The sequence below is a fragment of the Onychostruthus taczanowskii genome, unplaced genomic scaffold (genome assembly GCF_017590055.1).
Source record: "Onychostruthus taczanowskii isolate IOZ18803 unplaced genomic scaffold, ASM1759005v1 scaffold265, whole genome shotgun sequence".
In the NCBI taxonomy this organism is placed as follows: Eukaryota; Metazoa; Chordata; class Aves; order Passeriformes; family Passeridae; genus Onychostruthus; species Onychostruthus taczanowskii.
The window spans coordinates 23,192-43,621 of NW_024499962.1; the positions used below are offsets into that span (position 1 = coordinate 23,192).

At 52.9% G+C, this 20,430-nt stretch overlaps 1 long non-coding RNA gene across 3 annotated transcripts in view; it reads right to left on the reverse strand.

Annotated features, from left to right (window-relative positions):
• Positions 1-5,088: 5,088 nt before the first annotated feature.
• LOC121337379 overlaps positions 5,089-20,430 on the reverse strand; it is a 36,003-nt gene continuing 20,661 nt past the window's right edge. For 2 of the 3 annotated variants that reach the window (XR_005952891.1, XR_005952892.1), the window contains 5 exons: positions 19,184-19,283; positions 16,637-16,700; positions 16,024-16,120; positions 10,095-10,211; positions 5,089-5,698 (listed from right to left, as the gene is read on the reverse strand). This is a non-coding gene — a long non-coding RNA (uncharacterized LOC121337379). The remainder of the gene's footprint in view (positions 5,699-10,094; positions 10,212-16,023; positions 16,121-16,636; positions 16,701-19,183; positions 19,284-20,430) is intronic. The other variant, XR_005952893.1, reaches the window with a different exon arrangement.

Genomic DNA, 20,430 nt, shown 5'->3' on the forward strand with positions numbered 1-20,430 from the left:
GCGGCGTTGAGCATCTTCCACCCCCGGAAGATGATTTTGGAAGATGATTTTGTGTGCAGTTGTCCTCAGCTCGGGCCCTCTTACTCGTTAACCATCAAAGGCAGCACCCCATCCTTCTGCATCCCAAGCTTGGAATTCTGGAGCCGGCAGCATTCCTCCCGAGCTCCAGGAGAGGAATTTTCCTGCAGCCCCCAATCACCGGAGCTGCCGCTCCACCTCGGAGACTTGCGGCAGCCCCACCCGGCTCTGCCCCGAGCATCCCCCGTGGCTTCCCTGGCCGAGCTCTCCTCCCTCCCGCGATCCTCGTGGAATTAATTAAAGGGGTAAAAGGAAAGGAAAGGCTTGGAGCTGCTCTGCCCTTTCTGCGGGCCGTCACAAATATTTTTGGTAGGAATTTTCCTGCAGCCCCCAATCACCGGAGCTGCCGCTCCACCTCGGAGACTTGCGGCAGCTTTTCCCCTCATTACCTAAGAAGATTAACGGCTTTGGGTTTGAAAAGTCCACTCTCTCCTCCGCGGGGTATTTAGAGGGTGTAATTCCCGATTAAGTTTTCGCCGCAGCTTCCCGGGGAGCAGAGATCCCTTCAGGAGGAGCGGGGGTGAGATGGGCTGCCAGATATCCCCGTCAGATGTGCGGGGCGAAGCCTAATGGGATTTGCATTCCGGAATAATCTGCCCCCAAAGCTCTTCCCATCGCACTTGTTAAGCGTCTGTAAAATAATAAGGAATAAAAAGAAAGCGCTGGGAGGGGGAGATAAAATCACTGCCTGTGGAGGGGCAGCAGCTGGGATTTTGGGCAGCCAGCAGCAAATCCAGGGCTGTCCTGGGGCACACCTCGCTCTTACCAACCCCCTGCTTTTTAAATTTTACACCAGCAGGGCCTGAAATTTCCCTAAATCCGGACAAGATGGAAATCTAGCCAGTTCTTAGATCTGCTCTTTGTGCCTTGAGTTTTGGGAGCTGCTGGGGAGGAATTCCCACCGGAGCCCTTCAACTCTTCCCGCACCCAAGCTGTGAGAGAGAGAGAGAATTTGGGAGGGAAAAAGAAGGCCGGAATCAGCAATTTTCAGCCCAGATGCAGCAGAGTGAAACCTGCTGAGGAGCAGATTTGGGGTGACAAGGGGCCAGGCTGGCTGCCTGCTGAGTAGGGTGTTACTCCCAGGTGTAGCTGCTCCTCGGGGGATCGGCCACGCTTAAGGTGATTTCTTTTCGTTGGGAGAGCGGCGCTGATAGCATTGCTTTCCCCTCCTGATCCTCCGGGCTAACAAAGCCCAGAGCAATCCCCGGGGAATTACAGATTTCCCTAAAACCATCCCGGGCTAGAAAGGAGTCAGCAAAGTCTAATCCTCCATCTCGAACCCGGCCGGGGAGAGCGCCGCGGAGTCAGCACGACGTGGGGACGTTGGGAAATAAATCCTAAATCCTGCCTCTGCCTGTCCTGCGCTGGGGAGGATGGAGGGGTGGCACGCAGAGATCACCCGGGCTCCGTGCCAGGCGGGCCGGTGCCAGCTGGGTGCCGAGCGCCCATGGGCGCGGCGCTGGGAGCCGCAGACACAGCCAGATTGGCCAGCAGATGGTACATCCCACTCTCGGAGAAATATTTGAAAGGGCAACAAAATACAGCAGAAGCCATTTGACAGCCCACATGGCTGGGGAAGGGATTCGCCAAAGCGGCTCCTCTGGAAGAGCAGCCAGAGGCGGGGCAGAGCCCGGGGTCGGGCGAGGGGTGGCACCCGAAAAATGCCGGCCCCCCTCGCCTCCCTGCTGCTCCTTCCTCGCCCACCACACCGGGATGGGAGAGCCAGCCCCGCATCCCGGAGGTCACATCTGGATCGCACAAAAGGCACTGCCAAATCTGCTGGGAGAGGGAAAGAAATGCAGGCAGGATTCCTTCTCATGCAACCCCCGGAGAGAAGAGGAGAATTCCCAGCCCTGCTGGAGCTGGCAATGCTGGGAATGCCAGCCTGGCACGAAAAGGGGCACAGGGGTGAGCAGGGGCTGCTCCCAGACGCAAGAAAGAGGCAGGAATCTCACCATGCTCCTGGCAGAGGGATCCAGGGGCAGAGGGGGCTCCAGGAGAGCTGGGGGGGACTGGGGACAGCACACAGGGAACGGCTCCCGCTGCCACAGGGGACACCGGGATGGAATTGCTGCCACCAGAGCCAGCCTGAAACATCCCATATTCCATAAAAAGAGGCTCTGAGTGCCCTAAACGTGCCCAGCAGGGATCTGGCAGAGCTGGCACAGCCTGTGTGGCAGGATCCCTCTTTGCCTTTTCCCTCTCCGCTGCCCACGAGTGCAACCCGGCAACTGCTGACTGGAACGTTTCTATTGTGGAGTTTATGCTAAATATGCATATCTTAATTGCATTAGTCAAAATAATTAGCTAATATATTTTTGCATAATGACGAGGTAAGCAAATATCACCAGAGCTCAGTGCTTCGTGCCTGAGTAAATTTGGGAAATTAATAGGCTCCCAATTTCCTAATTATCCGTCTTTTATTCCAAACTCAAACAATGAAATGCTCCTGCGTTTTGTCATTTAGTTTGGCGCCTTGGAAGATTTTAAAGCACCTGTTTTGCCATTTTTTTCCCCCCTCACTTCAGCAAGGAAACGGGAATGATCTTCCTTGTTTTCGGCAGAGTGGAGGAACACACAGAGAAAGCCTTGGAAGGGGCAGGATGGAGTCCCCATCCCTGGAGGATGTGGCACTTGGGGACACGAGCGCTGGGAAAGGTTCAACCTCGGGTCTTGGAAGGATTTTGGAGGGATGGAGATGCTGGGTGTCCCCAAAGCCAGCAGCTCCTGCTGTTTTCCTGCTGGGATGGAGATGCTGGGTGTCCCCAAAGCCAGCAGCTCCTGCTGTTTTCCTGCTGGGATGGAGATGCTGGGTGTCCCCAAAGCCAGCAGTTCCTGCTGTTTTCCTGAGGAGATGGAGATGCTGGGTGTCCCCAAAGCCAGCAGTTCCTGCTGTTTTCCTGAGGGCAGCAGCAGGAATTTCCCAGCCATTCCCAAGGCTGCAGGCACCTGCGTGTCCTTACATCACATCCCTGGGAGCTCCTCTGTCTCTGCCTGCGGGATTTGTTTTATTTAACCCTTGGCATAAGCGCAGGTAGGTCCTTAATTTATCCCTGCTTTTTTTTTGGGATGCTCCAGGGCCTGTCCCAGCACCACTTTCCTAAGGGAAACTCTCCTGAGCCTCAGCAGGGCAGGGACAGAGCTCTGCTGCCAGGATTTCCGTGTCCCCCTGTGGCAGGGGAAGTGCTGCTGGAGCATCCCCACGGATGCACAGACAGGAAAACAGCTCCCCACACAGACACACACACGAATTCTCAGGCCCAGCTGGGATCTCTCAGCTAAAAACAACAGCGATGAACCCAAAAAAAAAAGCCCCCCCCAAACCCAACCCCTCCATCTCAGGGAAGACAGCAATTCCCACTGCAATCTGTTCTTGCCGCGCTGCCTGGTTTATTATTAACCACCACAACTCCTGATTTCCTTCCCTGAAGGAATGGAAGTTGTGTGGGAGATGAATTTGGGGACCTGTACCCAAAGGTGTCACACTCAGGGGTTCAGGGCAGAACCCCGAAACGCATCAGCTCCAATCCTGCTGCTCCTCACACGGATTTGGGGTGCCCATATTGGGGCACCGCTGCCACCAGATGTGGATCCAGCACTCTCCCCTCACTGCTCCGAGCGTTAATTAACAGCCACGCTGATTAGCACGGGGACAGCCCAGAGATGAGCCGTGACCTCGCCCATCCTGCGGCCGGGTGACACACGACACCGGCTCCGGGAAAGGTGACAACAGCTCCGGGACACGGCGCAGGGGGGTCCCGGGGGTCGGCCCGGGGATGGCCGCGGCTCCCGGGCATGGCGGGGAGGTTCATTTTCTGCATAGGTGGCTCTGCCAGACACGTCTCGTGCTCTACTTAGCATTTCGCCTCCCCTGCCGCCGTGCCATGTGCGGGCGCAGATGGCACCATTCATCTTTCATTCCCTTTGCCACTGGCAGCCCGGGACAAGGGACAAGGGACGCGGGACACGGCGGGGTCCGGCCCCTCCTGGCTCCCCCAGCCCCATTTCAGCTGTCCCAGTCCCGCCCCAGCTCCCCAGCTCCATCCCAGCTCCCCCAGCCCCATCCCATCTCTCCCAGCTCCATCCCAGCCCCATCCCAGCTCCCCCAGCCCCATCCCAGCTCCCCCAGCCCCATCCCAGCTCCGTTCCCTGCCCTGTCCCGAGGAGCCCAGATCCACGTGAGGTTTGGCCTCAGCACTCCCTGGGCCCTGTGGCCTCACAGGTTTTCATTTCCACAGCCCTAAAAAGGCTGTAGATAACAACAGCCCACTTCAGCTGGGGCAGCACCGGGCTTGCTCCAGCTCCCAAACTTTGCAAATAACGCAGTCATTTCCCTACAAATGAACCCCTGCTCCATAACTTCATTTAGCCAGCTTAATTAAAGCAGCAGCCCTGCCTTGTCCACCAAATAAGGCAAAGACTTTTCAAATATTACACTCAATTATGCTTATAAATCTTGCCCAGGTAATGAACACATTCTTTGGGCTGCAGAAGAGCCGGACACTTATCTTACTCCCAAAGATAAACCACCACATCCATATAATGCATTGCTGAGCCTCCCTCTCGCCAGCCACAATCCCATTTTCTATTAAATAATAATCATTGTAATTAATAGACTGGTTATTTTATCTCCCTAATCTGGTTACAGCCATTTATCAAAGGTATGTAAATGAGGGCGGCAGAAAGCCGTTCATTATGATTTTCCAAAGGGCCCGCGTCTCTCGCTGGAGCATGGAAAATGTAATTCTCTTGAACTTAATAAGATACTTGACTTCGTGTCATTCCCAGGAAGCAAATCCAGTCAAGATTTAGAGGTTTTTTTTCTCTTTTTTTTTCCTGTCACACTCAATTTGTCGGAGTGACAGTTCTCCATCAGTTTTCCCAGGGAGGGATGGGATGGGCTGCCGAGGTGTCCCCAGGAGCATTCCAAGCCAGGTGTCCCCCACTCCTTAAAATCCCTCCCAATTCAAACCCCCCCAAGAGACCACCGTGTGTGTGTGTGTGGGAGATTTCCACACTTCTTGTCCCTGAGCACCTGGAAAAGGAGAAGGAAAACATTCCAAGGTGTCACTGCTCCCGCTGAAAGGGAGCTGATTAACGGCAGCCCCGGAGATAAGTGGCACTTTAACCAACTTTCCCCGTTGATGTGTGATGACATAATGTCCCCTCCAATTAATGGCAGGGACATGAAACACCTGGATGGAGCCCAGCAGATGTTGCTTTCCCTCTTCGAGGCGTGTGGAGATGGGTTTTTAAAGGATCGCCAGGGTTTTGTTCTCTCCTTACTCCCAGGAGGAACTCCCGGCTCACCTCGGAGCAAGTCCAGATCGTTCCTGCCAGGATTCTTTGGGAATCACTCCCCGAGGAGCTCTGAGGGCTTTTCCTGCCAGGTTTGTCCCCATCAGTGAATCCCTGTGACCCCAAATAACCCGGAATTACTGGATTTGCCGCTTTTGCCACAAAATTCAACACCAAGGGTAAAAACTTCTTTTCCTTCACTCCTTCGCCGGGTCCAACAGGCAAAAATCACAATTTGTTTGGGGTTTCCCCCGTTGTGCTGCACTCACCCCTCGCAGATCCCACTCCAGCACCTCCACAGAGCACAGGAACATCCCAGCTCCTAGGAAAGGAACAAAAATCACCTCCAGTTATCACAGCTTTCCTAAAGATCCTAAAATATTGCTTCCATAAGTCAGGCTGAGGCAGAGAATTACATTCATTTCAGCCTCCTGAGATTAGAGAAGAAGTTCAAGTTTCTGGTCCAGAGAAATAAGATTTCCTTAAAGCAGTTTAACAGCTGCACCAAAAAAAAAAAAAAACCAAAAAAGGGAGAAGTGAAGACATCCATTTTCTGCAATCAGTGGCAGGTGCAAGTCAAGGGCATGGCCTTTAGCAGGACCCAGGGCTTGGCCGGAGCTCTGCCAATTAATCATGCAGCAAAATGCACTCGACAGCTTGGAGAAGGCTCCGATTCCTTTTCTCATGATTGCGCCGCTAATTCGGTCCTGGGAGTTCCAGAGAGCAGCAGAGACTTGGGGAAGAGAGGGGGGCTTGAAGCACTTGGAGCTGGCTCAGGCACCCAGAGCTCACCGGGGAAGGATTCCCTGGGAGCTGGGAGTTAAAATCTCCGCCAGGTTTCCACTTAGGAGGGAACGGGATTCTCTCGCCGCGTTATTTTCGGGATGATTCCTGAAGGCGCAGCTGGAATGCCAAAGGGGCTTCCAGGAGATGCTCCTGGTGCTCCAAGGAATCAGTGGGGGATCCCAGGGGACAGTGGGGATCCCATCCCATCATCCCATCCCATCCCATCCCAGGATGCCTCGTGTGCCCCTAAACTCACTCAGCGCGTTACACCCAGAGGGGTCGGCTGAGGGTGAGACCCCCACGTGGCTGTCCTGCAGGAATGTCACAGCCCCCAAAACCCCCCAAGGGAAGCTCCTGCCCCGGAGCTGTGTGTGTGTGTGCCTCCCAGGAGCTGGCTGCTATTTTTAGGCCCCGTTAATAAAAAGGATTGTTCGTCATTATAGCGGCTTAGCGGGCACAAATCACAGCCCGCTGCATCTTGGGGGAAGCAGCGAGGCCATCCATCTCACTAATCCCTAAATCCCAGCTCCTGGAACTGGGTTGGAGGCTGAGACCTCTGGCTTCTCCTCTCCACTTGCTCTTTGGGATGGCACATTTCCTATTTCCTGAACCCAGAGCCACCTAAACCTGAGCTTAACGGAGCTCCTAAGGCGCAGCGCGAGTAGGGACGGTGAGGGAAAGCTGCTTTTCCCTCAGGACAGAGAACTGAAGGTGAAAACTGCCTGGTGCTCCAGCAGTGAATTATTCCAGCAGCTGGGAGGCCTCGGGGAGGGAGGAAGCACAGGGGGATGGAATGTGCACGGACACTGCTCCAATCCAGAATTTGGAACCTCCATGAGTGAAGGAGGAACACAGAACCACAGAATTTCCTGAGCTGGAAAGGACCCACGGGGATCAGCAGAGTCCAGCTCCTGATTTCTTCTGTGTTCCCACCAAAAAAAAAAAAAGAGATGAGCTCTTCTGGATGGGGACAAGCAGAATGAAAGTTCTTGGAATATTCTGAGTATGTCAAGGCCTCAGAGAGCTGAGGAGATTTACTTTGGCACCAAGGCAGATGGTGATTAAATGACTTGAGGCTGTTCTTGGTGGAGATATCCAAGTTTCCCCCTCACCTTCCAGCTCCCCCCCACAAGGAATGAATGCCACGGGGGGAATGTCCACCAGTGTCCCCGAAATTCCCTTTCTGCCCCACCCACCCAGCAGGGCTGTGGGGTCACTGCCCTGACGTGGGGAACGCGAAGGGAATTTCTGGGAAACCCTTTCCCGCTGACCCCGTGGAGAACTTCCCACTGCAGCCCTCCCTAGCAGGCTTCCAGTCAGGATTAAATTAGGATTACATTTCTCAGCCTCTAAAAAAAGCCCAGGAAAGGATGAAACGTGGGATTAACAGTCTGGGGAAATCTGTTGGTTGCTCCAAGATCTTGACCGGGTAATAGGGAGATTTTGGGAAATTAGGAGTTTGAAGTGCTGCAGAGCAGCCTGAGCTGGGCTTACAGCTAAAGCCCCTAATCCCTGGCATTCCCAAGTCCACACAAAGAGCTGGAAGGTGCTGCAGGATCCCTTTTCTCCAGAGCTGGATCATTTTTATGGGATGCTGTATTTTGTGTGGTGCCTGTGAGCAGCAGCCTGGGCTAGTGAAAGGTGTCCCTCCAGGGATGGCAGGAATGAGACACTCCTCAAAGCCCCTTCCAGCTGAAACCATCCCAGGATCCTGTGGCTCTGTGACCTAAATCCATCCCAAATCCAGGAATTGGTTAAACCCTCCTTTGCCTCATTACCAGCGGCGGGGCTGCGGCGCCAGGGCAATAATAATAATAAAACCAATAACACCAATAATAATCAATACCATGGAACAGCCATCCCGAGGTGCCCAGAGGGGGATTCCTGCCGTGGTGTGGATGGGTGTGGATGGACATGGATAGACATGGATGGGTGTGGATGGACGTGGATGGATATGGATGGGTGTGGATGGACGTGGATGGATATGGATGGGTGTGGATGGACGTGGATGGATATGGATGGGTGTGGATGGACGTGGATGGATATGGATGGGTGTGGATGGACGTGGATGGATATGGATGGGTGTGGATGGACGTGGATGGATATGGATGGGTGTGGATGGACGTGGATGGATATGGATGGGTGTGGATGGACGTGGATGGATATGGATGGGTGTGGATGGACGTGGATGGATATGGATGGGTGTGGATGGACATGGATGGACGTGGACAGGTATGGGCATGGTCATGGATGGGTTCAGATGGATTTGGTCAGGTATGGATGGTATGGATGTGCCAGAGGATCCCCTTTCCAGGTCAGTGCTGGGCACTGCCAGGGAATTGGGCGATTCCAGATGTTCAGGAGCTCCTTGGCACCTGCTGTGAGGGATCCATGGGACACCTCCAACTTCCTGATTTCATGGAATAAATCTGGATTTTATTTGGTAGCTGAAAGGAAATTCCCCCTTAATGCAGGATTACAGACTGGAGCCAGCCCTAGAGTCAGGGAAAACAGCAACCATTGTGCTTTTCCTTGGAGGTTCCCTTAAAAGGTTTCATTTATATTTTTGATGACGAGTGAATTTTTTTTTTCTCATTTAAAAAAAAAAAATAAAAACTAATCAGCCGTCAATGCTGCAAATTTACATTCTCCAATGGTATGGATGTGCCAGAGGATCCCCTTTCCAGGTCAGTGCTGGGCACTGCCAGGGAATTGGGCGATTCCAGATGTTCAGGAGCTCCTTGGCACCTGCTGTGAGGGATCCATGGGACACCTCCAACTTCCTGATTTCATGGAATAAATCTGGATTTTATTTGGTAGCTGAAAGGAAATTCCCCCTTAATGCAGGATTACAGACTGGAGCCAGCCCTAGAGTCAGGGAAAACAGCAACCATTGTGCTTTTCCTTGGAGGTTCCCTTAAAAGGTTTCATTTATATTTTTGATGATGAGTGAATTTTTTTTTTCTCGTTTTAAAAAAAAAATTAAAAACTAATCAGCTGTCAATGCTGCAAATTTACATTCTCCAAACTAATCAGCCGTCAATGCTGCAAATTTACATTCTCCATTCAGTAATGTTTAATAATCCCATTCCAGAAGAATGCATTAAGGAGGAAAAGAAGCCAGCCCGCTCCGTGTGGCTTTGCTCTGCCTGGAGGACTGGCACTTGAATGCTCCAGATGAAAGGCTCCCACTTTTATCCCTGCAACTACTGCAGCATCCCCTGAAACTAAAGGACTTGAAGGGAATAATTGGCTCTTCAGAGGAGCAGACTCAACAATGTCCTCGCTGCCTCTCGAGCTCTCTCCCGCATCTGCCTCCCTGCTTTGTATCGATAAATTAAATAATGGCACCTACAGGATTAGATCACAAAAATAAAAAAAGTTCTGCCTTTACACTTTGCTCCAAATTAATCTCCAGATGGCTGAGGGGAAGGAGAGGGTCCCAGGCTGTGCCGGGGGATCCCTCCCCGCCTTTGTCCGGCGAGCTGAAAACATCCCCGCGTGGCAGCCGGCACTCCCGGCCTACTTAAGCCCGGTTTTAAGACTGGAAACAGGGATTCAGTGTGGCGAGGGGCTGAGTGCCACCCTCAGGACAGAGGTGAGCTCCGGGGGTGCCGCAGCGACTTTTCCTCTCCTTTTTGAATCCCCAACCTCGGGATTTTTTCCTGGGTTTTTTTCTCGAGCTCGGAAGTGACCGAGAGCCCCGGAGGGGGCTCAGCTCTGCTCTGACACCGAGGGGCCCCGGGCTTTTGTTTCCTAGCTGGAACTGCTCTGGCTGGCCGCAACTCTCCAAACAGGAAGCGGGGATAATCCGAAAAGGATGCTGCTTCCCCCCCCGCCTCCCTCCCTGCCAGGCAGGGGATGGAAACCAGGCCGTGCGTGAGTGAGGAACCCTAATAGCTCCCAAATGTCCCCAAGCCAGCCCTTCCTACCTGGGAGTGCACATCAAAGGCTCTGCGGGGCCGGGACCACCCGTGTCCAGGGCCGCGTCCGGCGGCGCTCTCGGGATGAGCTCGGCCGCAGTTCCAGCACATCTGGAGCAGCTGGAGCTGTGTGCACAATAAACATGCAGCTAAGTGCTCTGATTGCTCCCAGGGAGCCCAGAACTGCTGGCGGTGTTTCTCTGGGAGCTGCAAAGCTTGGAGGTGATCCCGGTTGGTGTGGGTGGGGGTGTAGAGCCCACGCTGATCCCCGCGCGCCCAGAGGGACACGCAGGTGGCTCCTGCTGGCCCTTCTGACAGAGCTGTGCCTTTAAACGTGCCTGGTGAGCGACTGAGGAATAGATTTTTATGTTCCTGACAAGCAGGAACTCAGCTCGACCCCCAGATTTCGAGAGGTCTAAAGCTGAATTCCCTCTGCTCCAATGCTTCTATAATATCCCCTGATTTCTCCCAAGCAGTCTTGACGGCATGTGAAAGTCATTCTTATTTTTACCCTCCTTCTCCGTATGAAAAAGGAAACACAGTCCATTTGCTGCAAGCCCCTCAGCATCTGCTGGTTTGTCAGTTTGATTTAGCTGCGAAGCGTTCACGGCGGCTGCAGAGGGGTTGCTCAGGCTGCACAGAGCTCCTGCTCCTCTGCTGCAGCAGTGCCAGCCCACGGAGCTGTGCCTGAGGTGTCCCAGGAATGCTGGGGACCTCAGAGCAGGGGCTCCACACCTCCCTGGGCAGCTCCAGTTCCTGAGCGCCTTCTCCAAGGGGAAATTCCTGCTGGTGTCCAGCGTGACCTCCCCTGGGCCAGCCTGAGGCTGTTCCCTCTCCTCCTGTCCCTGTCCCCTCCTGTCAGGATTTGTGCAGAGCCACAGCACCTTCTCCAAGGGGAAATTCCTGCTGGCGTCCAGCGTGACCTCCCCTGGCCCGGCCTGAGGCTGTTCCCTCTCCTCCTGTCCCTGTCCCCTCCTGTCAGGATTTGTGCAGAGCCACAAGGTCCCCCCCGAGCCTCCTTTCCTGCAGGCTGAGCCCCTTTCAGCCACCTCAGGAGTTCTCCAGCCCCTTCCCAGCTGTGTTCCCTTCCCTCTCATGAGGAGCCCAGGATTGGAGGTTTGGCTCTGCCCTGCTCCTGCTGCCACAGTGAGGGACACGATCCAGGTGCCACCAGCCTTCTGGGATGCACTTTTCTCTCCAAGGAGAGCCTTCCTTGGACAATCCTCCTGCAGAACCATGGAGTGAGCAGTGCTGGGACAGCCTTCCTTGGACAATCCTGCTCCAGAACCATGGAGTGAGCAGGGCTGGAGGAGCCCTCCTTGGGCAATCCTCCTGCAGAACCATGGACTGAGCAGTGCTGGGACAGCCTTCCTTGGACAATCCTGCTCCAGAACCATGGAGTGAGCAGGGCTGGGAGAGCCTTCCTTGGACAATCCTGGAGAACCATGGAGTGAGCAGGGCTGGGAGAGCCTTCCTTGGACAATCCTGCTCCAGAGCCATGGAGTGAGCAGGGCTGGGAGAGCCTTCCTTGGACAATGCTGCTCCAGAGCCATGGAGTGAGCAGGGCTGGGAGAGCCTTCCATGGACAATCCTGGAGAACCATGGAGTGAGCAGGGCTGGGAGAGCCTTCCTTGGACAATCCTGCTCCAGAGCCATGGAGTGAGCAGGGCTGGGAGAGCCTTCCATGGACAATCCTGGAGAACCATGGAGTGAGCAGGGCTGGGAGAGCCTTCCTTGGACAATCCTGCTCCAGAGCCATGGAGTGAGCAGGGCTGGGAGAGCCTTCCTTGGACAATCCTGCTCCAGAGCCATGGAGTGAGCAGGGCTGGGAGAGCCTTCCAACAGAGTTATTTATCCATATTAAAAAACACTTCAGTGTTTTGCAGACAACTCCCCCACAGATTTTATTTTCCTATTTTTTATTGAAATCATAACCAGCAACAAGGCTGCTTTTTCTTGGAAATAACATTACAAATATTCTGTTCTGAAGATCCTGTAGATTCATGAAACCTGCACCTTTTCTAAATCAAGGAGAGTGAAATTTTGCCAGGCAAAGTAGGCGGAAGAGTGCCAAAAACCCTGAAAAGGTCTCTCAGAAGGGAAAAAAAAAAAAAAAAAAACCAGAATAAAAGAAGCTGTGAAAGTTTATGAGGATAAACACTGATGACAGGTGGAGTAGAAGCTGAAATCTGAACTCCAAAGTAACTGCAAATAAAGATTTGTTACAGATGGTTTTAATATGACCTAACACTGGGATGCCAGCTACAGCATCACTTTTTCCTGCAGGCTGGACAAAACTAATAATGGAGTTGTGGAAACAGGGCTGCAGCAGCACAGACAGCACAGAGGGCACACGGCCTGCAGGACATGCCCTGTCCCCTGGGGAGGGTGAGAGACACTCAGGAAATAGGTGAGAAAGGGGCACAGAGCTGGAAACAGGAACATGTCTTTTAAAGAGGGGAAAATCACAGAATCCCAGGATTGCTGAGGCTGGAAAAGCCCTCCAAGGTCATTGAGTCCAGCCTGTGCCCAAAGCCCACCTTGTCCCAGCCCAGAGCTCTGAGTGCCACCTCCAGCCCTTCCTTGGACACCTCCAGGGATGGGCACTCCAAACCTCCCTGGGCAGCCCCTGCCAAGGCCTGATCCCCCTTTCCATGGGGAAATTCCTGCTGGTGTCCATCCTGAGCCTCCCCTGGCCCAGCCTGAGGCTGTTCCCTCTCCTCCTGTCCCTGTCCCCTCCTGTCAGGATTTGTGCAGAGCCACAAGGTCCCCCCCGAGCCTCCTTTCCTGCAGGCTGAGCCCCTTTCAGCCACCTCAGGAGTTCTCCAGCCCCTTCCCAGCTGTGTTCCCTTCCCTCTCATGAGGAGCCCAGGATTGGAGGTTTGGCTCTGCCCTGCTCCTGCTGCCACAGTGAGGGACACGATCCAGGTGCCACCAGCCTTCTTGGATGCACTTTTGGCTGGGAGAGCCTTCCTTCGTGGAAAGTGCTCCAGAACCATGGAGTGAGCAGGGCTGGGAGAGCCTTCCTTGGACAATCCTGCTCCAGAGCCATGGAGTGAGCAGGGCTGGGAGAGCCTTCCTTGGACAATCCTGGAGAACCATGGAGTGAGCAGGGCTGGGAGAGCCTTCCTTGGACAATCCTCCAGAACCATGGACACAGAAATAGTGCTAAAACCTTAAAAGCAGTTTTGGAACATTTACCCCGGAGAAGAAATAGATATAAAACACGCAGGGAATCTTATTTCCCTTTGCATCCGTGCTTTTTAAAGCCAACAGAAAAGGGAGCTGGCCTTTAAGCCTTCAATTAATTGAACAAAGATTTCAAAATTGTTCAATTGGTTTCATTAGGAAGTGTATAATAGAATAATAAAGTAAAACAAATGATATAAAGCAGACCCACTAATTAGCTCTACATGATTGATACAGCTTTGGACGAGGCATTTGATCTCAAACAAAATGCAGTTCCTTGTTAAGAGGATTTTTAATTGATGTGCAGAGAGGTATTAGATGATGTTGGAAAATAATTACTCCAAAGCTACTCATGCATTTGGCTGAACATAACAAATGAAGTTTGGGCTCTGGATCTGGCGGAGTGGACACGTGCTAATTAATAACGAGAGGAACAAGCATCTTCCAGGGGGTTTAACCCAGTGTTTACCAGGAGATTGCGTCGCAATTATGCTCCATAATGAGCTTGTCATGCCAGGGAAAGGCACATTACTCAGACGTCAGCGGGGACGGGCGTGGCCCAGCCCGGTTCCGCAACCAGCCCGGGCGTGCCACCGGGGACACTGCGGTTCACCCCGAATCTGCCCTGGCATTGCAGCAGCCCCCAAATCACGGAATTCTCAGTGGAATGACAAACCCCGCCAGCCGGGTGCCTTCCCAAGCTGAGAGTCCCAGGCCAGGCTGGACACGGCTTGGAGCACCATGAGAAGGTGGTCCTGCCCTGCTTTGGGCAGCTCCAGCACGGACCATGGAATGGTTTATTCTGTGAGCTGGAGGACATGGAATAAACCATTCCATGGGGATGGCTCCTCTTAAGCAGCAGGAGCAGCCGGAGCTGCTTCGATCCCCGGAAACCAAAGGAACTCTTCCAACTTTGCTACTTTTACTTCCAAAATTCCGCTTTGCTTTAGGACGGAACGAGGAATGACGAACCCCTAGACCCAACCCCAAAAATCCCTTTGGGTCTGGGCTCTGCATTCCCGGTACGTGCCAGCCTGGACAAAGGTGTTTGGAGCTGCCAGGAGGGATCAGTGAGTGGAGCACCCTCCCAACGCGCTGGCTGGCCCGGTGTCACTCCCGTGTCACCTCCACGCAGCGGAGACAACGCGTCGGATTTCGCGAGCGACGCCAAGAGTCTCACTTTTCCTCCTTCGAAGCAATGCCTCTGACACTTCCCCGCCGTGGCTTTCTATTTGTACTCAAATGTGTGTTTGGTGGGTGAGAGCGGTTTGAACAGTTGTCAGAAGTTTTATTTTTGGAAGAAGACGGAGAGGGTTTGGTGAGCTAATTAAGAGTTTGCCAAGTTTCCCGGAGAAACGAGAAAGGCCCAAACCCTCTCCAAAGCGCTTCCTCCACTCCGTTCCTCGTTTGCCGCCTCCTCCTCCTCCTCCTCTAGTTTATAAATCTGTTAATTAATGGTGTTTATTCTCCTCCCGGCCCCGCCTGAGCCACGGCTTGGTGATTATATGATTAGGCAGCGATGATAACGCATGTGGGAAAAGGTATTTATTGTGTGTGTGGGCTCCCCATCGCTATGGAAACAGGCAAATATTTGCAGACCTCCACTCCTGATTAATACCTCCCCTATTATATAAAGTCTGGATGGGGAGAATTCCCGGTGACAGCTTCCGTGCGTGTGCAGCAGGCTCGTCAAAGCCCGGTAATTTAAGGCCCCGTCGCATCGGAGCCGTTTCAGCCGCGGCGGCGTTCCAAACAGGTTTCTCCCTGGAGGGAGGATGAAGCTCTCACTGAGGAAGGAGCACCCCTGGAACTTTCTTCTGCCCGTAATTCTCTAGCTCAAGAAAATGTTGGGGGAAATCTCCAGGATTCCTTGGGATGGCTCCACGGGCAGCGAGGCAGAAGGAAACGCCGCTGGAGGGAGCGGAGCCTCTCCTGGTGATCCACAGGGCCTTGGGGCATCTCCCGGAACATCTGCAGGCACCTCGGGCAAAATCCTCTCCCCACTGAATGGAAAATTCCCCGCCACCTCGAAATGGCCACCATTCCGTCCGGGAGCCGTGGCACGGCGACGTGGCAGGGACCACCCCGGTGCCAGGGCCGGGAGGGGACGGAATGCCAGGAGAGAAGGGCTGCAGGCTGATGGGGAAGTTCTCTCCAGGGGTTCTCTTTTGGGGTCTCATCACAGGGGACAGCTCTCGGGGCTGTGCCCGTGTCACAAAGCTGTCCTGGGCTGCCAGTTCCACGTGTCACTGCACGGGGTGAGAGCGGGGAGCAGCTGCCTACCTGGAGGTGCTTTGGATGTCCCTGTCCCTCTGGAGAATTTGGGAACAGAGTCATGGAGGTGGTGGCCCGGACCGAGTCCTTGACGAGGCCCGGCGTTTAAGGAATATTTTGTAAATAAGGCTGAAATAACGCCATAAAGTCATGGAATGACAGAATGCCCTGAGCCGGACGAGGACCTCGGAGGTCTTTTTCAGCCTAAATGATCCCGTGATTGGCACTTTGAGTGCCAAAAGGATCAGTAAATGCCTCGTGCTTCCCCCGGGATCTGCATCCCACAACTGATGCCAGGTCTGCTTCCCCTGACCAAGGAACCCGCGGCTTCTCCATTCCCTCCTGGAGGAACCCGACCACCGACTCTGTCACAATGACAGAGGTGGGCTGCTCCTGGATGGGGAATGTTTAAATCAAGCAGCAATTAATGCATTGTGAAGCACTTGAGGTAATTGTGTAATGAGCACCGCATTACCTGGAGTAGGAACACATTTCCAAGGAACGCAGCGGGGAAACGACGCGGCCTTTGCCGGGTGATTTTCGGGTGTGAAGCTCTGCCCTGCCCGGGGCTCCTGCGGAAATCCCAGCTTTGTGAGGACAGCTGAGCCTGCTCCATCCCTCTGGACTTTATTTGCAGGTCTCAGAGAGGTCAGCTCAGCCCCAGGGGCTTGGAGAAAGGCTGGGGTCACCCCCAGGGACAGGGGACGTCTCCCCGCACGGAGAGGAGTTCCCATGGCGGGGCTCTGCAATCCTGCTTTTCCAGGGGGCTTCCAGGAGCAAAGCACCTGGCCCAGGGACCCCAAAACCTTCTCCCTTCCAAAGATGGTAACCCTGAACCCCTTCCAGCAGAAATGGCCCTGTGGGAAGGCAAACACGGTTCCAACCTTTGGTTGGAAGGGAAATGAGGAGCTGGCCTAGGGGAATGTCCCCGTTTGAGCCCCCCAAGGCAGCTCACCACCCATTCTCCAGCCCCTCTTGGCCTTGCCCAGAGCCAGCCCAGCTCTGGGACTTTAAGAGCCACAGGGCCATCAGGTTTGTGCTGTGGTGCTGCTCCTGGAGCTGCTGAGCCAGGCAAGTGCCACCTTTACCTTGGAAAGCTGCTGATCCCGTTTTCTCCTTCAGCCCGTTCCCGGAGTTATTCAATTCCCGGCTCTGCACAAGAAAAATCAATAAAAAGCATTTGTTATAAAGCAGCAGAGATTCAAATAAGTGGCGGAGCAAGGATTGCACCCTTCACACAAAATGTGATTTACGCTGTGCAGAAGGGGGAAAACACCCAGCAAGCAGAAAAAGGAACTTTTATTGTCTCGCCGATGAATCGCTGTCCCGCTTTGGCTACGCTTAACGGACGGGAAAATGTTATTTAGTAACACTCATTGAGCAGTTTATTATCGATAGGAGCGAGGTAAATCACGAGCATTTCCCCTGCTAGCGGGGACTTTCATCAGCTCGGCGCTGCCTCAGTTTCCCAGGTTTCACTCATCTCCCAAAGCACGGCACGCTGGAATTCCTGGGATGTGGTTTGTCCCACCAAGCCAGCCCCCTTTTAGGGCTGTAAATACTCCTTGGCTCCTCCCGGCTGCTCCTCGAACATTTATGAGCCCTCATGAATATGCAAATGAGCGCTAATGGCTGCGGAGCGGTGCTGAGCGCTGCGTTAATATTTCATAGGAGGATGGGAGCAGCCCCGTGCCCGTCAATTTGGGACGGCCCTTCATGAATTAATCATCCATTCAAATAAGGCAGAGTTTGGATTTGGCGTTTCCTGGTGTTGGGGAAGAGGTTTGGCGAAGGAGAGAGGGAGATGGATCACAGTTCCCCAGGATTTCTGGAACACCAGGGAAACTGGAAACTCCCAAAATCCTGGGGATTGCTGGGAGGGCAGCAGAGCTTTGGGTTCCTCCAGGATCTGGAACGTTCCCCGTGCTTTGCGTTTATTTTTTTCCCCTAGTGTAAAGATCCGACGGCAGGCACGGCAGGAGAAGTGGATGAGGGTGAGGAAATCCCTTTTTTTGGGGGGATTTCTTGTGGTGCCCAGAGCACAGAAGCTGCTGAAAGTCTCCAGATACCCTGAAAAAACCTCTGGTTTATGGCTCTGAGTGCACGAGCAGCGACCTCATATAAAACATAAACACGGATTGAAAAAAGGCTTTTGGAAACCTAAATTTAATAACAATTTCAACTTCCTTAAATATTTACATGCCCTGTCTCAGCACGGCTTGTAATTAGAGAAGATAATTTCTCTTTTTGTGCTTTTTGGTGCTTTTTGTGGCTGTGCTGCCGCCGGGTTCCGACACTTCCATCTCGGCAGAGTTAAAAAATGAAATAAAAAGGGATCATTTCCTTCTTTTTCCCCACCTTAATAGAAAGATAAAGCAGCGCCATCATCGCCGCTCCAATCTCGGGGTTGATAATCTTCTTTTGATGCTAATTAATTACAAGTAATCATAAAAACAAATGAAAAGCACTATAGCTGCAGCAAGGATTTTTTTTTTTTTTAATGCTTATGAAATAATGCATCTTTATGCATTTGTTTATTTGCCACGGCAAAAAAATGCAATCTCTATTCACGTGGCACCGGGGCTGCAGAGCGCTCCCAGCTCCGGCTGCTTTTCCCTTTTCCCAGTGGCAAATCCCAAAGTCCCAGGGATTTGGTGCTCAGTTCTGTTTGTCCACAGGTTTGGGAATAGGGATTGAAAAGGAAATGCCATTTGTCTGTAGTTAAATATCCACCCAGAACGACTCCGGATCCGTTCCAGGAGTGATTAGGGAGTCACTGGGAAACCCAAAGTTCTGTTTGCCATCCCTGAAGTGTTTTTGGGAGGAAAGGCCTCGTTTGGGGATGAGGCTCAGGGTGGCTGCAGCTGCTCCTTGGGATCCTCTGGGATCTGTCCCGGAGGAAGGAGCAGAGCCAGGTGGGAAAAATTCCTGCTGCCCTTGGCCAAAGCTGGGGCTGAGTCACTCACAGCTCATGATGGGGACTCTGGGGATTGACCTAACTCTGCTGGAAGTGGCCCCGAATTCCTTGGCAGCTTCCAGGAGTAGTGAGAAACAGAAGCTTTTATGGGATGAGAATGACTAAAACAAGGCCTCAGCTTTAAGGGAAATCTTTGCTTTATGATTTAAGACCTGAGTTTGTCCTGGTAGGAAAGCAGGGGCTGGTGACACCATCCCGGGTTTGGGATGCACCAGAGCTTTGGGACGGCCACATCTGCATATTGTATGCTAATGAGCAGCAGCAGCAGCGCCGGGGGCAGGGCTGGAGATAGGGATCTGCTGCACTAAGCAGAGGTGCTAAAGCTCCCCGGCACGTTTTTGTTAATCAAATGATACGGAATTAACGCGGGTACAGTAATTGCCTTGTTAGATGGAAATGAAGCCCTGCTCCAGACACGGGAATCTGGAGTGTGACTCACTGTTCCAACCACATTTAGATTGTTGTCAGTACAATTAGGATTTGGAATTTACAAGTGGAGGGGGGGGGGGTTTATTTTATTTAATCAATCGCTATAGCAACGGTAAAATTCAACAGGAGATGTTCCCTCTTCCACGTCCAGGGGGTTGGACTGGCTCCTGTGGCTGGGGGAAAAGCAAACTTCCCAACTTGGAGGAAAGGAGCTTTTTCAGCAGCTTACCTTGGAGTTTCCTCAGTCCCTGGGGGATTCCAGACCTGCTCCGTTGATCTTAGGAATCCTCAACTTCCCACCTCAGAACTCCTGGGAATAAGGGATCCTCCTGTGGAAAGGAGGAAAGCTCTTATGAATTATCCACGTGGACACAGGAGAAAGGAGCAAAGAACAAAGGGACAGATTTTTCCTGGAATGCTTTTCCTAAACAAACAGATCGATTGAGAGCGACAGCAAACCTCCGTGCTGCCGTTCCCAGCTGGAGGGGGAGCTGTGGTGTCCAGGAGAACACAAACCCATGGAAACCTCACTTAGCCCAGTCTTGCACGTCAGCCTCAACAGATGGAAAAAAAAAAAATTAAAAAAAAAAAGGCAAATGTATTTAACATTCCTGCTCGTTCCTTAAAAATAATTATCTGATTAAATGTGCCGAATGTGATTTTCATTTTTCCGTCCCCGTCGTCCTGGTGCGAGCGCGGCGCGATTGGCGGCGGCGGGCTCTGACAGGAATCCTAAATCCTAAAAAGAGAGGCCAGGCAGGAAGCTGGGGGCTGGCACTGAGGAATGTGCTTTGTAAGAAACCACAACGTGGAAATGACACCTTGGCAGCGGGGCTGAAACCCACGGGACTGCAGGGAAAACGTGCTGGGATTCTCTGGATCTAAAAGGGAAAAGGTGCTGGGATTCTCAGGATCCACAATGGAAAAGGAGCTGGGATTCTCAGGATCCACAAGGGAAAAGGTGCTGGGATTCTCAGGATCCACAAGGGAAAAGGTGCTGGGATTCTCAGGATCTACAAGGGAAAAGGTGCTGGGATTCTAAGGATCCACAAGGGAAAAGGTGCTGGGATTCTCAGGATCCACAAGGGAAAAGGTGCTGGGATTCTCAGGATCCACAAGGGAAAAGGTGCTGGGATTCTCAGGATCTACAAGGGAAAAGGTGCTGGGATTCTAAGGATCCACAAGGGAAAAGGTGCTGGGATTCTCAGGATCCTGGAAACCTGCTGGGATTCTCAGGATCTCCAGCCTGGAAACCTGCTGGGATTCTCAGGATCTCCAGCCTGGAAACCTCCTGGGATTCTCAGGATTTCCAGCCTGGAAACCTGCTGGGATTCCCAGGATCTCCAGGGGAAAGGTGCTGGGATGCTCAGGATCTCCAGAGGAAAGGTGCTGGGATTCTCAGGATCTCCAGGGGAAAGGTGCTGGGATGCTCAGGATCTCCAGAGGAAAGGTGCTGGGATTCTCAGGATCTCCAGG